Below are 17,818 nucleotides of genomic sequence, written 5' to 3'. Positions count from 1 at the left end.
ATTGACATTTATGGCGCGTAGCCATTTGATTGACAGTCTGTCTCACCATGCGCCCGCTGGTCTGCCCTTCACAACAGTACATATGTATGTATGTATGTAGGTATGCGTGTGTGCTGACACTAGAGGCGAAGCTTAAGCATTTAGCATAACATAATGCCAAATGGCTTAAGTACAATTAGTGCGGTCAAATGGTGGATCGATGCGGAATGCATGTAGGAAAATTATGTAAGTTGTAGATATACAATACATTAGATATATTTACGTATATGTATGTTTGTACTATATCCACATTTTTTAAAGAAAATAACTAGACTTATTGCAAACTCCTTCTATTATAAGATTTACAAATTTATATAAAATATACGTATGTTCGTAATAATGAAATCAAGCAAAAATAATTTTTTATCCAATCACATCGTAGACCTTGGTGGGAAAATAACTACAATTAGCATCTTTACACAATCACTGGGAACTTTATAATTTTTATTTATAAACCCACTGATTTAATACACATACTATAAACCAAGATCTAGCTTTCCCTAGCATTGAGGGTTTTAACTGGTCAGTGTCCAATCAGAGTCCACGTGGTAAGGTTAAAAATCCTACCAAATGCCAGTCGTGGGACCTGCAACACATTGGAACTCATGCATTCAAATGACTTAGTGCCTAAGCAAATTCAATGAGTCGAGTTGAAACCGAAAATTATAGTAAAAACTTTCTAACACGTAGGACTATAAAGTAAAAGAGTGACATCAGATAGATTAATATATTCCAGGCCAGGCTAATGTGAAGAACATAGCTCTCATTAAACCCAAAAAACAGTTTTACCTCCATTACATATTATGCTTGGATTGATGAAAAATTTTATTACATTTTTAAAAAGATAAGACGGTGATATACCGCAGACGATGGAACGATGAGCTGTATGTGTTATTCGACGACATAGACATAGTCCAGCGAATAAAAAGACAGCGGCTACGCTGGCTAGGTCATGTTGTTCGAATGGATGAAAGTGCTCCAGCTCTGAAAGTATTCGATGCAGTACCCGCTGGTAGAAGCCGAGGAAGAGGGAGACCTCCACTCCGATGGAAGAACCAGGTGGAGAGGGACCTGTCTTCACTTGGTATTACCAATTGGCGTCAAACTGCCAAAAGGAGAGATGCGTGGCGCGCTGTTGTGGACTCGGCTATAACAGAGTAAGCGGTGTCTACGACAGTCAAGAAGAAGAAGAAGACGGAGATGCATTAAAATACATTCAACAAATGTTTCCTCAGCTAAGCGATACCAAGGTTAAAAAAGGTATATTTGTTGGTCCTTAAAGTACAAAAGGATGAGAATTACCATAAAGTATTGAGTTGGCAGCGTGAAAGTCGTTTAAAACAATTATTTATGAGTTTTTAGAAAATAGAAAAATGTAAATCTATTAAAAACTTGTAAAAGAATTACTCCAGCACTATTGCAAAATAAGTTGTTGCATGTCACTTAAAACCTACTTCCACCACTGAAATTTTAATTTTTATAAAATTGCGATGAGCAAGAAGAAAGATTCCACCATAACATCCAAACAATGGGGCATCGATACCAAAGCAGATGGGATCCGATAATGATGGGCAATTACTGTACGAAAGTCAGCATTTTCGAAAAAATTTTCTACAAAAGATTTAGTATGAATATATTTTGGATCCGTTGTAGTAAATAAAACTCTTTATTTTTAATTTTTTTTTTACAACTTACAGTCTAAATTATACGAAAATTTCAGAAAAAAAAGTACTCTGTAACATAACATAACTGTACGCGATGTAAAATTTTTGAACTCAAATACCACACCACCTATACCCCCACAGACCTCTTAGCACATCAGTCGCAGATTTTTCCTTGAAATTTATTGAGTAGAGTGATCTAAATAATATAAATTCACAAAAAAATAGTATTCTTCAGTTGGGTCGGGGTTTGCACTGTAACCAGTAACTTTTCTTTAATTCGGCCTGATCTAAACCCCTACATACTTAACAATTAACTTTTTTGATACCGTGTTCGATCTGAAGTTGTAATTGAGGTTATTCTTCACAAATACATAATGAGCAAACGTAAAAAAAAAAGATTTTAATAAACAGTTCATATAACGCTTAATTGGATCGAACTTGAATATATTCAGTAGCTGCTAAGGCGCGAATTTCGTTACGTAAGAAAATTCTTGACGCAGTCTGACTTAAAAATATGTTTTTGTTTTAATTCCATTTCACCAAGAAGAAACCTGTTTGACGTAAAATCCAACTGAGCCTCCTTCCATATTTATATATTATATATATCTGAGCATTGCTTTTTCCTTCCTGAACTCAACAATAATTTCATTCTAATTAGATTTCGTTCAAGCACGCTCGTTCAAGCATTACTTATTTACTTGGTGTTGTTGCGCAAGCACATGTGCATTACTGAGTACATACGAGCACATATATAAGTGCATACTCGTTTATAAGTCAGTTGGTGTTCTTAAATTACCGCAATGGCTACACCCTGTTTGCGCGCTAAAAATTAACCAAGCAAACAACTAGCAACGTCAGCTAGCCACAAAATGGCACAGCAACTGATTGGCAGCCCATAAACTATGCTAATTACTAATAACGGTTTAGTCTTTGCAGACATAAACAAAAATGTAGTCGAAGTGTTAAGTAGCAACTAAGGCGCCGACTAAGTGGCCAAGCAACTGTTGCAACAAAGCCTAGTTGTGGTGGGTTAACTCACCGGCGAAGTAATAAAAAAGTAACACAACTCGCCGTGCAACTTGAGGGTCAGCGCTGTTACCACATTTCTGTTGTTATTGTTATTATTATGGTTCTGGTTGAATTTTTCTAGTTTTTCGGCAACTTTTGTTGCAACCTAAAGTAACATGTAATTAGCAATTACTCAAAGCAGATGCCTCAAAATCAGCAACATCAAGTACGTTAAATGCAGCAGCGCGTGAATACAAAAGCGAGTGCTAGCGCTCGATTGCCAATAGCTAACTAACTGTAAGTATTCAAAATGTGACTTGCGGTTCACGTGTGCGTGTGTATGAATGTGGTTTGACTAAGCTGACCCTCAAAATATTTAAAGCAGGCTTGGTTATTCTTAAAGGTCGACACGTACCCGCTAACTATATGCGCACATGCAAACATCATCAAAACACACACATGTCTGTCTATGTGTGTATATTTAACCAAACGCCATAAGTGTCAACAAAAAAGTTGTTTAATAAAAATTACAGACAAAACGCGCAAACACCGAAAAATTATAACAATAAAAGAAACTATAATTAACTCAGCAAGAAAGCTTAACCCTTCAAGTGCTGAAAGTATAATTCAGTGGGTTTATTGCAATCCTAAATTGTAACGTGTACGAGCAAACTACAAAACTTCGCCAGTTGAAATCCAATTTGTATTTTATCTGTACTGGATTATAACAGTTTATGTCATCACCCATCTTGAGACCCAATCCCTGGTGACATCTCTTTGCTCTATGGACTATTGAAAAGTTCCTAGAAGATCCGACGTTTTCGAGACAAATTCTGTTCAGTGATGAGTCCCATTTCTGGCTCAGCGGATATGTCAACAAGCAAAATTGCCGCATTTGGGTCGAAGAGCAACCTGAAGAGATTCAAGAGCTGCCATTTCATCCAGAAAGAAACAACAGTTTGGTCTGGTTTGTGGGTCGGTGGAATCAACATCAAAAGAGATGCCGATGAGAATGTAACCGTCAATGGCAAAAGTCTATGCGGACAGTCCTTGGAGGCCTTTTCTTCAAAAAAATAGGAAACCTCGAAATGGATGACCCTTTATTTGTACATATGTATCAATGTTTGGTTCAGTATCATTCTGGTGGAAGAGCATACTCTGAAACTATAAATTTTCGCACTGAATACACTAGGTGAGAATTTGACATATTTTAGGGGAAATCAAGTCGGGGAATTTGTAAAAGGAGATTGATTCATTTTCTAAACAGATTTATGAAGAACGTGATTATTATCACGTATGGTTTGGGACCCAACTACCATCAATTAGAATTTCAATTACAGCCTTTAAAGGTATTGTTTTGACTTCTATTAAATATTTAATATGGATATATTGTGTGTTCTCAGTGGATCATAAGTTTATATCCGACCACATATGGTCATTCCCAAAAACTGTGATAAATATGATCTTGAAAATGATTTGGTATTCAAATTTCTTAGGGCATACTTTGCATTCACATCAGATTCAAACTCGAAAATTTATAATTCAAACTGATCTTTAAAGGGTTAAATCCAACCAGCACACATATATATGCATTACAACAATGTGACAGTAATTGTATTACAGTTAGCGTTTCATAAGCGATTAAATTTCAGGCAATAAAAAACGCAAACACAATTTGTTGAAAATAATTACGTAAAGATAAGAATTTGTTTGGGTTTTTTTAATTACCATGAAGCCTGTGTGAGGCAAAAAACGCTGATCTCCACACAAAAGCCGACACATTACAACTGGAGACGAAACGCGACGCAGCGGTGCTGAGCAGCGCGCATATTTGGCATTCCAACGCTGTATAACACAAAAAAACACCAACCAATCGACGAGAACCGAATAGCACACACTCGCCGCACACTTTTTCAAGTCAAGTTCGAGTTCAACACACAGCGCGGATACTTGCTTTTGGCTTTCCACTAGCGAAATATATACAAATTTGTTGTCACTATTCTTGAGATATTTTATGACTTTTGTTATTGTTGTTTATCTCAGCTGGTCGGTGCTAATGCATTGACTGGAAACAAGAACAACAAAATCCTGTAAGACTATGGGTGAGTGTGCGTGTGTGCGCTAAATGGCTTTTGAGTCGCCAAGTTGGGCGTCTGGCGTTGCACTTTTCCGCTAGCTGCGCATGCGCGGTGGATTGAACCTGTTTGCCGCAATGGACGGGCCTATAAATAACTATGCAAAAATGTTGTGAATTTTCACTTTATCGGCTGGGCATGTGTGCAGTTTCGTATGCATACATTCATGCGAATTGATTACTTTGCTGTTGTTGCACTTTCTTCACATTCGTTGCACTTTCATTAAACATTTAACACTTTTCGCTGCACTTCCGTTTCGCTCACCACAAGTCAGCACTTTTCACATGCGAATTTCCACAAAGTTTTCTGAATAAATTTCGCACATCATTTACCAATTATTTATTCATTTAATAATTGAATTGATATAGAATGAGCACAAGTACGAATTTTCGTAGAATTTTTTAATATAACGCACTAAACTATTTATGAAATTCTATTTATAATTTCCCCCAGAAGGCGCTGGCATAGTGAAAACGTTTAAGCGCGACTTATACGTTGCGCGACTGCGAGAAAACTGAAAAATTCCAAACAGTTAAGTCGTCAAGCCAGTCAGCAAAGCGGCCAACAGCAACAGCAACGTCAACAAAAACAACAGCACAAAACAAAATGCGACAGAGTCAAGAGCATATGAGCACACGACTAATGAATATTGAGGACGTAACGTATGGTATTCGTATAATAACAAATACTTAGCACCGCCGACGTGACTACATGGCCACCACATGCCAAATGAGCAAAGTGAGCGCGTAGGAGAGTGCACAACTCTCGAAGTCACACTTGAAGTCTGTGCGCGCAGGGAAGACGTGCCTTCGCTATAGCGACTGTAATGACAGGCGGAAAGCAGACAAGCGAGACCGTACCGTCGCGAGCAGACAATCAGAGTCGGTGCCAGCCAGCCGCTGAGATAGCGGAGAGTCAGTGAAGAAGATTGAAGTCAGCGTGAGCACAAGTGGCGTTGAGCCGGTGCAGCGGCACAGTGAGACGACAGCGCGGTGACGGAAGATGCGCCAACCAACAACACGTACCAACAACGCTTCTGCGCTGTAGACAAAAACATTCCATTCCAACGCTAGCTGCAGCCACTGAAATGGCTTACAATGGTTTGATTGGCAAAGCGCGACTGCAACTGCACCGATCTCTAGCAGACACTTGAAGATGCACACAGCCCAGCTCGGAGCTCAGTAAGCTCGGCGCAGTGAACTCGAAAGCAAATAAAGCATGTTGCAGACATCGGCAACTCAATCGCGAACAGCGGCTGGCCACATGCAGCAATAGCAACTCTAGATAAGTATGTTCTGTAGTGGCACCCAATTTGTGTACCGCTTGGCACCCACTGCAACACAAAGCTGGCCGAGTGTGTGAGTATGTGCCGCAATGGAGGCTTTTAGGTTGTTGCTGTTCTATTTGTTTTGCGTGCGTATCGCCAATAATGTGATTCTGCCTCAATTCTTTTGACGTGCTTTATTGCGGCGAAACGTTTCCCAATAAACAATATTTTTGATAGACGTCACATTTATAACCGCTTTCAAAGTGTTCAGAGTGGGGAGGAAATTCATCTTTAAGTTCAATGGAACAGTTTCTCATGGATTCAAATCTAGCTGAGACAAGATCCACAAATTTTTGAAACTTCTACAAGCTATATGGCAGTCCACTGAACGGAAAACTGACAGTGAAGGTTTAATTGATTAAAATTGTTTGGATTACATGGGAAAAAGTCTTGGGCTAGCAATAAACGAACATGTAAAGAAAATATGGCTTTGTTCTTCGGTTTAATCTCCATTTAGAGTAATGTATTTCTGGTAACGGTGCTCCACAATTATAATACCGGTTCGTTAGTAAAAATACTCGAGACCTTCAAACTAGAAATTTTGATTCCAAATTGACCTCATCGTTTTAGTGAAATTCCCAATTTCCAATCTGGTGGATAGCGTGTAGAGGAATAATTCATAGCTGGATGAGTCAAAGATTCTTGGAGAGAAAGCACCAAGCCCTCTAGAGAACATTATTTTAATTTGTTCAATTTATACATTTTCTCCACTTCTGTCATTTGTGTTTATTGGGTGGAATATATGTATTCTGTCATGTGAGTACACTTTGAAGCATATTCTGTGCGATCAACTTCACTTGACGGCATATCTCGATAGCAGTCATAATAATCATTGAGATGTTTTTGCTTCTGATGCCACTACCAATGCATACTACGACGCTCCGGGCATATGATGCGCTGATGACCTGAAAAGAGTTCGCTATGCTAGATACGAGTACTATGTAAGTTTGCACATACATACATTTATACACATGCATACATATCTGTTTGTTGTTCATGGGTGACTATGTGACGGAGTAATATTTAAAGTTAAAATAAACAATATAACATGAGGTAAAATTATAGTCTTAAAAAACCCTCTTAATGCCAATGAAGCTTAAACTTGGTTTTAATTAAACTCTCTTCCGATGGTAAAACCAAAAGACAAGGTTCAGTGAAAATGTCAACGAAATTAGAAAAGAACACACGAGGAATTAGTCAAGATATGTATGTATGTGATTGGCGTTACAACCGTTTAGCCGGTTATAGCCGAATCGACGATAGTGCGCTGTTGGAGATCCCAAGTGTAACCAGATCGCTCTCCACCTGATCCCTCCAGCGGAGTGGAGGCCTTCCCCTTCATCGGCTTCCTCCGGCGGGTACTGCATCGAACACTTTCAGAGCTGGAGTGTTTTCGTCCATTCGGACAACATGACCTAGCCAGCGTAGCCGCTGTTTTTTTATTCGCTGAACTATGTCAATGTCGTCGTATAACTCGTACAGCTCATCGTTCCATCGTCTGCGGTATTCGCCGTTGCCAATGTTCTGAGGAACATAAATCTTTCGCAAAATTTTCTTCTCGAAAACTCCTAGTGCCGTCTCATCGGATGTTGACATCGTCCAAGCTTCTGCACCATAAAGCAGGACGGGAATGATGAGGGATTTGTAGTTTGGTTTTTGTTCGTCGAGAGAGGACTTTATTTTTCAATTGCCTACTCAGTCCATAGTAGCACTTGTTGGCAAAAGGGATTCTGCGTTGGATTTCCAGGCTGCTATTGTTATTGCTGTTAATGCTGGTTCCCAGGTATACGAAATTATCTACGACTCTCCCTCTCTACGACTTCTCTAGTTAGCTCTGCGGCTCGTGTTGTTTTTTTCAGCATCAAGTTAAAGAAGTCACACGATAGTGAGTCACCTTGTCGGAAACCTCGTTTGGTATCGAACGGAGAGGTCCTTCCCAATCATGACGGGGCTTTTGGTGTTGCTCAACGTCAGCTTACACAGCCGTATTAGTTTTGCGGGGATACCAAATTCAGACATCGCGGCATAAAGGCAGGTCCTTTTCGTGCTGTCGAAAGCAGCCTTAAAATCGACAAAAAGGTGGTGTGTTTCGAGCCTCTTTTCACGGGTCGCCTCCAAGATATGGCGCATGGTCGGTTGTGGATTTTCCAGGTCTAAAGCCACACTGATAAGGTCCAATCAGTTTGTTGACCGTGGGCTTTAGTCTTTCACACAGTACGCTCGATAGAACCTTATAGGCGATATCCCACGGTAATTGGCACAGATTGTGGGATCCCCCTTTTTATGGATTGGGCAGAGCACACTGAGATTCCAATCGTCAGGCATGCTTACTTCCGACCATATTCTGCAAAGAAGCTGATGCAGCACCTTATCAGTTCTTCGCCGCCGTATTTGAATAGCTCGGCCGGTAATCTAGCCTTTCTATCGGCCCCCGCTGCTTTGTTGTTCTTCAAGCCGGTAATTGTTATTCGAATTTGCGCAAGTGTTTTCTCCATATCAATTTGAGTAAAATATTTTTTGCTATTGGCTTGTCTATAATATGCACATACATACATACATAAATATATGTTATAATTACTAAATTATTTTATTTGTTTTCCGCAATTGCACTCACTTTAATTATGATACCCCACAAGCTCATAAAGCTTGTTGTTTGTATCACAATGCCTATGTGAACTGCACGTACTGTAACTGTAGACATTAATGATAAGTTCCATATTGTAAGTCCAGTGCAGTATTTGGTGCAGTCCCTTGCACTGCCAATGTTCTTCTTGATAATTTCCATATTTTGCTTCTCCAACTTTATCGTTGACTTCATTTTGCTGAACTTCTTTATTTAAGTGTGACTGGACTGTTTTGAGTTGCAGTCAGCAACAGATACGGACTGTGTAATTCTTATTGATTGCGTTGAAGTGGATAGAAATGTTGCCGTTCTGCTCGATATCATTTGGCACCACAATAAGAATTCTGTTGATAGGAGTTTACATATACATATGTTTATAAAGAACATACATATATGAATAGCTTTTACTGTATTTACATATATACATATACATATATCTACTTTCATATAATTTGCATATACATACATATGTACATATATAAAGAGCTTGGTGATATAAAAATGGAGAACCAAGCACTCGCACTTAATTGAATGCACGCACTTGGGTGATTGCAATTGTAATTACTATGAGCACTATATGCAATGCATGTGTATATATGCCGTTCGTTATTCAATGCAGATTGCTTGTTTTGTATGAAATACTTCTGCAAATATCGTGAGGTGAAGTGAACTGGTTAAAATTAAACTAGTATGAACAGCAACTTTTATAAAATACCCGCTTGCTTTTCATTCAAAGAACCGGTATTTTTGAGTTTTACGAGCTGTCAATATCAGATTTCAGTCAGAAATACATTACATTATTTTATTTCGGATTTCATTCTAATATTCCATCTATGTTTGTATTGAAAAAAATTCGAAATAAAAAAATCAAAGAAAAACCAAAAAAATGTATACAACTCTGTTGTTTTTCGGACTAGTACAATCATACTCAGGAAATTCTGGCTGTAAACTACTTTTCCTTTCGTACAATTTTGAAGTACCAATACATGGTGCAAGGTGCATTCACTCGTATACTTATACTTATATTTATATCTCCATATGCATGTGCAATTTGCAGTAATTTTGCAAACATAAACAAGATTGCAGAATGTCCGGAATTCAGGCAATGCCAATGCTCTCTGGTATTTGCTTTAACTCTATTTCACTTCATTGGAATGTGAATTTATGGCAAATAATATTAGTTGTAATTTGTTGGTTAATTTTAATGCAGCAAAACGAATTATAAAATATATTTTTTAAATTATTTAATTTAGCCGAACAATGTGACTGTTACTAAAGTTAGAAACAGCTCTTTAAAATATACAAATGTACAGATTAGTATATAATATTTTTATAAGAAATCTGTCAGATTTGAATCTTTGTTCAAATCGTGAATAACTTAAATTATTTTTATGTACATAAGTCAACATTAATTAATCAAATTTAAATTAAGACCTTTATGAATTTCCCTTTAACATCACTTCATGACCAATCGACTGAACCGCTTTCTTTAACCATTCAAAAGAATTATCACATTGCTGATGGCCACATTGAAAACGCCGTCAAACCAAAAGGTGCAAGTCAAGGTTCGAACTGTGCCCAACAACCTACCACGTAAGTGAATTAACCCTAGTTGTATGTAGCCAAGCCAAGGAACTCTTTGCAAATAACATTTGCAAACCTATTCAAACATTTTCTTAAAATTTTAGTTTGAAGTTAACGATTATCAAATACTTAAAAACAATTAAAGAAATTAAAAAATTGAATTGTTTATGATTCTAGAAAATTTAGAAATATTTTTAATTGTATTAATAACAAAAACTATTGAATCTTAACCACGATTTAGCGAATTGTCCTTGAATTTTTGGCGTCTTATAGGCTTTCTCCTAAAATATATACATTCACTTCGTACAGATATTTTTACCAGAAGGCTTTCATGTCAGAAATAAACCCGGGAATTAAATATTGTGCGTTGACAGCCGCCAGCATAACAGACATTTTCGGTTTGAAATTGAAATCGTCCTCGTTTTCGACTTCGAAACTTATCAAAACCATATATACGAAAGGTAAATATATTCAATTGTGAACACGAAATGTTTGATTAGATCGTTTTCAAAAGAAAGTTTTAAATACAGAAAATATTTGAAGCTAAAATTTCCTGTTTTTTAATCGATAGAAACAAATTGACAAGGGTTAAAGAATATTTTTGTATTGCCCCATTGGGTCGCCTCAATTCGTCATATAAGTTTTATCGAACCGATGTGACTTTGCGTTCAACCAATGCGAATACCAAACGAAAACAAAGAAAATGTTTGCGATAATAAAAACGAAATAAAAATAAACAAAATAATGGCATACAAACGTTGTTTAGGTGCGAGTAAGAGTAAAATATGCTCAGGAGAAACAAAGGTGGCTCGCGTAGACGGCGATAATGAAAAATTCGTCTCAAACGGCATACCAAGAGAGCCATGCAAACAATGGGGAATTGCATCGAGAAAAAAATTGCTCTCATTGCTCTTGATATTTAAATAGTGTCTAACCATTAGGGTGACCAGATACAGTGAACATTTTTGAAATTCATTAATATATGAATGGGAAATAATTTTCAGCAAACGTCGCAAATACGACCGGCCATTTCTCGGAATTTCTAAATTTTCAAATTTCTCTTCGCTAAATTTTCGAACTCTGTATGTGGAGGATGGCGCACGTTATTATCCACGACCATACCTTCATACATTTCTTTCTCGTTGAAAGGGGTTTTCAACTTCCCATATTTATTAACACGATGAATATATACAATTATACTTTCATTGTATGAAAGTGCTTACCGATTGATGAATAATATATCAATTTATAGATTTGCACTTTTAACACTGCTCAATCATACAATTTTTTATTCATTCACAATATTTATATACATATGTATGTATGTATATTTAAGTTGAAACAAAGCTAATTCCGAATACAAGTTGTAAATAACAAAAATTGGGAATGTTATCATTTTTCCATTTAATATATGTACATATATACATATATGTTATTATTTTGAATATGAATCCGTTATAAAAACACATAAGCCCTCACTACAACGCACGGGGAAACCTGTAGTGTTATATACTTCTATATATACTATATATGTCAATGGAAAATCAATAAATATAATATGAATCACTGCATTTATTTGTTAAAGCACTGTTTATTAATAATAATCGTTAGTTGTTCGACAGATTTTGATATATGTACCTACATGAAAAAAGCTGCGACGAAAATGTGGTATTATCACTAACAAGTGAGTAATGAAGTTAGAAGACTACTGTAGTTGTATCTCATTTATCAACAAAGTTCCTTGAACACATAACAAATCTGCAAAGAAATTGTATTTCTATTTCCACTAGGTCATGGTTGAAGGTGTGAAATCACGGTGTTGAGGGACACTTAAGCAGTTGAGATGATTCTAAATTGTCTTATCCAAAACAACTTTTACAACTGCCATCCACAAGTGTCGAAAATTATATATGTATATACCTTTTCTTCCAAATACGTCGAAAATTTCAGGCAATGTACCATGACTGATCTCCCTTTGCGATGTAGTGCCGGTGTCATATTAAAAGTTATTAAATTTTGTAACACTGTGCAAAAATTGAAATCATTATTTAATGCGATATGTAATAATTATCTTTAATTAGTTTGTCTTTTTAATAACCGTTAGGTAGAAAATTAATCAGTTAATAATTAGAACATGTCGATTATTCACATTGGATATTATTGGATATCTCAATTTTGATTTCAATAAAATGTTAAATTTTACTCGATGTAGTTTTTATAGATAGACACATATGTATGTAGTATGATGCGACTGCTTAATCAACTGATATATATATATATATATTTGGCGTAGGAACCGCTTTAAGCGATTATAGCCGAATCCACCAGAGCGCGCCACTCATTCCTCCTTTTTGCTTTTTGGCGCCAACTGGAAACACCAAGTGAAGCCAGGTCACTTTGCACGTGGTCTTTTCACCGGAGTGGAGGTCGTCCTCTTCCGCGGCTTCCTCCAGCGGGTACTGCATCGAATACTTTCAGAGCTGGAGTGTTTTCTTCCATCCGTACAACATGACCTAGCCAGCGTAGCCGCTGGCTTTTTATTCGCTGAACTATGTCAATGTCGTCGTATAAATCGTACAGCTCATCGTTCCATCGTCTGCGGTATTCGCCGTTGCCAATGTTTAGAGGACCATAAATCTTGCGCAAAACCTTTCTCTCGAAAACCCCAAGAGTCGTCTCATCGGATGTTGTCATCGTCCACGCTTCAGCGCCATACATCAGGACGGGAATAATGAGCGACTTATAGAGTTTGATTTTGGTTCGTCGAGAGAGGACTTTACTTTTCAATTGCCTACTCAGTCCAAAGTAGCACCTGTTGGCAAGAGTGATTCTGCGTTGGATTTCAAGGCTGACATTGTTGGTGTTGTTAATGCTGGTTCCGAGATAAACGAAATTATCTACAACTTCAAAGTTATGACTGTCAACAGTGACGTGGGAGCCAAGACGCGAGTGCGCTGACTGTTTGTTTGATGACAGGAGATATTTCGTCTTGTCCTCATTCACCACCAGACCCATACGCTTCGCTTCTTTATCTAATCTGGAAAACGCAGAACAAACGGCGCGGTTGTTGCTTCCGATGATATCAATATCATCGGCATACGCCAGGGGCTGTACACTCTTGTAGAAGATTGTACCCTCTCTATTTAGTTCTGCAGCTCGTATTATACTGATAATTGTTTTAATTTTTAACAAATAAAACTCCAATTCATTTTATTATGTTGTTCTGGAGTTCTAGTGAAAATTCCCAACAGGTTCAATATGCCTTTGCTTCTTTGTCATATTTAAAAAATTACCCCCAAGTTCTCGTTGATTAGTTTTATTTCCACATTTTATCTTATCTCAAAAATGTCCATATTGATAATATATATATGTATGTATATAAATTATATTATTATATTGCATTAAATTCTAGTAGCTTTTACGGTTCCAAAGGAAATCAAATTTTAGTAAAAATATGTGAAGCCTGAAGCAGTTCATTCTTTTGCGTATATATGAACATACATAATATTGCTATACAGAACACAATTCTAATATAATAAGTTACATAGTAATATGTAGCTTTGCTAGTAACTGTTTATAAAATCCTTTGAAAGGGCAGATAGGCGTGGTAGTCATCCAATATTTCCAATTTCACTTTTTACTCAAAACAAACTTGGTTATATCAATGAAGCTCGTTAGTTAGTACCTTCTAATAAATATATATGTACCTCTTGAATATATGCACATCTATTTCCATTATATTTTACTATATTTATTACACAAATTCTGAATTAATTCTAAAGCCATTTTGCTTGCTGGGATATTATATATGTACAAACACGTATACAATGTCTTGAAATGGGCAACTAAATACATACTTCTTACGCGTACTTAGCCAAAGAGATAAATTTAATCAATTGATTACTGACATTTACGCTTGTGTCAGCTTACGTTTATGCGTATTTTGCAAGAAGCTAATGATAAGTTTAACCGACAATGTCATCAACCAAAAATGGAAAACGGTAAGTATCCACTCAATTATGTAGACAAAAGCGCATAAACAAATTAACATGGCAGTCTTATAAATGTCTGTCTAACTGTGTTAAACAAATTTGATGTTCGCTTACAACATTAGCAGTAAAACTCGCCAACAACAACAAATCTTAGCGAAACAACTCAAGCGCTGGGTCGATCGTGCGGCAATCTTGTCAAAGGAATTGAGTATCAACATTGCTATCGGATTGTGAAATCGGTGGCAAATAAGTTAAAATGCATATGAACTATATGTGAATGTACATACACAAACACACTTTGGTACGTGTAAGATAGCATCTGTATCAATGTGTTTTGAGTGCACTGTGTGAAGATTGTAATCACGCGACCTGTAAACCTGATTTTCGTTTCATTCAAATGTAGTGAAGTAGAGAATGTGCAAACTGCGGCAAATACATTAGGCAACTCATCAAATAGTCGCTGTGCATATATTTTACACATGTATGTATGTATGTTCACACGCATGTCTGTTATGTGTGCGAACATGAGCCGAAGACGGAGTGAAGGTGGCAATAAACATGTTGCACTTCCTCCACTGCTTTTCATGACAGCCGCTATTCGTTAACTCGCTTGTTGCAAGTGCCTTACAGTAGCTGCTGATACCGATACTATGTATGCTGCAACAGCAGCTCAGCTATTGCTTAGTATTTGTATTGAGCCATTGTCTGCGCCGTCGGCCCAACAAATTTCCATCGCCACCACATGTGGGCGTCTAATGTTGCAACAATAATGTTTGTTTTTGTAAAAACTGTAGCAATAAAATAACGAAGTGAGCGGTGGTATGAATTGACTTGGTGGCTCAAACGAAAATATTTAAGAAATGTCTTGAAGCAGTATACTTGTACTAAGTAAGTATTTATAAATGGTCAATGAAGGAAGTATCTGTTCAAACTCAACTTCAAAAAAATCTCGTCGTGAATTTTTCATATCGTGCCTTCAATTTATACGATACTACAGTCCTCAAACAATAATGGCTTGTAGCGCCTTTAACCATTCGGCTGTATTATTCCATTCTGGCCTTAAATCGCGATACGATCTCGTGTAAACCTATACCTTTATGCAACATAGTTCAGTTCCAATATATGTATATAGTCCAATATATATATAGTTATAACATTAAATATTTTAACAAGAAAAATAGTTTTCATCGAAAACTATTTGTTCATAAAACTCGACAGGCAATAAGTAGAATATACCCTAGTAACAATTGCATGAGGAAAATCATTTTATTTTCTACCTCAATATATAATACTAAAAATTTCCCTCGTACTGACAGGAAAATCTCAAGAGTCCTGAAAGGCTAGTGGACCTCTAGTATGAATATTGAAATACAGAGAGGCCTGTGTTGGGGTCACAGGGGCTATCAAGTCTTGTCCGACTGATGCACAAAATGTGCTTCTGCATCAACTACCCATAGACATCTATATCCATAAAATAGCAGCATGTTCTGCGATAAGAATTAAAGAAATAAGTGGTTGGAACCAAAAAACTATGGACATAGCGATATTCTGAACTTATTAAAAGTGAACGCTAATAAATCAGATTACATTTTCCCAAGGTTAGATTTCAAGAGTTACTTCCAGGTGAGGATACCCTCTGGACGAGAATGGAGAAGAGACTTAATATGAGAGGAAAATATAATCTCAGTATATAACGACGGGTCCAAAATGGACTGCGGAGGAGACACTGGGGTATAATCCGGTCATCTTAATATTTCTCTCTCCATTGGCTAGCATCTTCCAAGCGGAAATATAAGGCATAGAGAAGACATGGCTAACTACGAGAGGATACAAAACACAATAATATACACAGATAGTCAGGCGACGCTTCTGGCCTTGTCGTCAATGGCTAACTCCCGCATAGTCCATAACTGCACAGAATACAAATTACAGCTAGAAATGATCTGGGTTCCCGACCACAGGAACATTTTCGGTAACGAAAAAACAGCCTTTCTAGACAAATCCGAGGCAGAGTTAATACCCACTAGGATCGATCGAAAAAGAGCTGAACTCACGATTTGAAGAATTAGCTGAGGACAGATGAAAAAATTCAATCAAACGTAAACTAACTAAACAGGTATGGTCGAAATCTGATAGGACAAGAACTAAGGTTTTATTATAGAGGTCCACAAAAAGTATTTTCAGAATTACAGCTCCTATAATGGGGCATTGGCCATTTGGAGAACATGCAATGAAAATGGGCATACCCTACAATAACATTTGCCGAGGCTGTGAACTAGAAGAGAATAAGGAAACAATTTTACATTTTCTCTGTGAATGCCAAGTCTTATCGAATCAAACCAACTTATCCACAACGGAGACATCATGTTGTCGGTAACTGTCAAAATTTTGGGAATCAAAACTGAAAACCCAACATCTCCATATATCATTAAATTTTAATGTGTTCCGGAATATAAAATACCCAACATACATATGATGTCCAAATATGAAAAATACTTTTGTCAGAAATCAACAATATTTAAAAGTTCAAATAGCGTTCAAGAAGTTAAGAAACACATCTGATATCTACCTTATTATATTAATAGTATATTATATATGTATATACAAATGTATATAAGTGCATTGCTTAAAAATTAACACTGGGCGTATGTATGTCAATACAATAACAAATGTACTTGAAATTTTCAAAGTCACAAAACTTGAAATGTGAATAAACTTTAAAAATTGGAACGACAATAACATGACTAGCTTTCAGAGAATTAATTGGAATAATGACAAATAAGCACAAAAATTGCAACAAGGTGACAACAACAACCATAGCAAAGCAACATAGCAAACTAATAAGGTAAAGTTAATCGTATTGTAAAACGATCAGTAGACATTAGTATATAATAGTTTTACATTTTTATTGGATACTAATTGTTTTGTCTATATTTTGTAGATTTTCAGCAAATTTGTAATTTATTCATGCAAAGGAAATATGTACTTGTTACTCAGCGCAAAGTGACGCATGTGCCTCAAGTCACACAACTCGGTATTTACGGATGTTCACGTGCATCGGTGTGTGTACTCGTGCGCTTTGGGAGATCAAATAACTGTGCAAAGCGTTTGCGTCACGCTGCTTTATTGTTGGTGGTCGTTTTCTTATATGTTAAAATTGGAGCTGCTTTTTGTCGCCACGATGTTGTATCATAATGTTACAGATACTCTCACTCTAATTGGTTTTCTTTAACGGAAAGAAATCGGAGGTGGCAAGGTAGAGCGGTGCGGCTGAACCAGTTTGGCTAAAGTTCAATTGACTCTTGGACAATACTTGCTCACCTGCGTGCAAGCTGGAAAATTGGTTAATCAGATAATTTGTGGTCAAAGCGCACATTTAGTGTGTATATGTATGTATTCGTATGAGTCACAGCTGAGGAATTCCTCTACTACACACAAAGTATCAG

General features: G+C 36.9%; 1 protein-coding gene across 2 annotated transcripts in view; it reads right to left on the bottom strand.

The window, feature by feature from the left end:
- LOC105214865 (rho guanine nucleotide exchange factor 15) overlaps positions 1–17,818 on the bottom strand; it is a 70,216-nt gene that overhangs the window by 45,867 nt on the left and 6,531 nt on the right. The window contains exon 1 of one of the 2 annotated variants that reach the window (XM_011188536.3): positions 4,440–5,447. The exons of the other annotated variant lie outside the window; for it this stretch is intronic. The gene's annotated coding sequence lies outside the window, so the exon portion shown is untranslated. Of the gene's footprint in view, positions 1–4,439; positions 5,448–17,818 lie in introns of those variants that run through there. 2 annotated transcript variants of the gene reach the window in all.

The sequence above is a fragment of the Zeugodacus cucurbitae genome, chromosome 4, assembly GCF_028554725.1.
Source record: "Zeugodacus cucurbitae isolate PBARC_wt_2022May chromosome 4, idZeuCucr1.2, whole genome shotgun sequence".
Classification (NCBI taxonomy): domain Eukaryota; kingdom Metazoa; phylum Arthropoda; class Insecta; order Diptera; family Tephritidae; genus Zeugodacus; species Zeugodacus cucurbitae.
The sequence above is the reverse complement of the archived record's forward strand: the minus strand, read 5'-3'. Positions and strand labels throughout refer to the sequence as shown.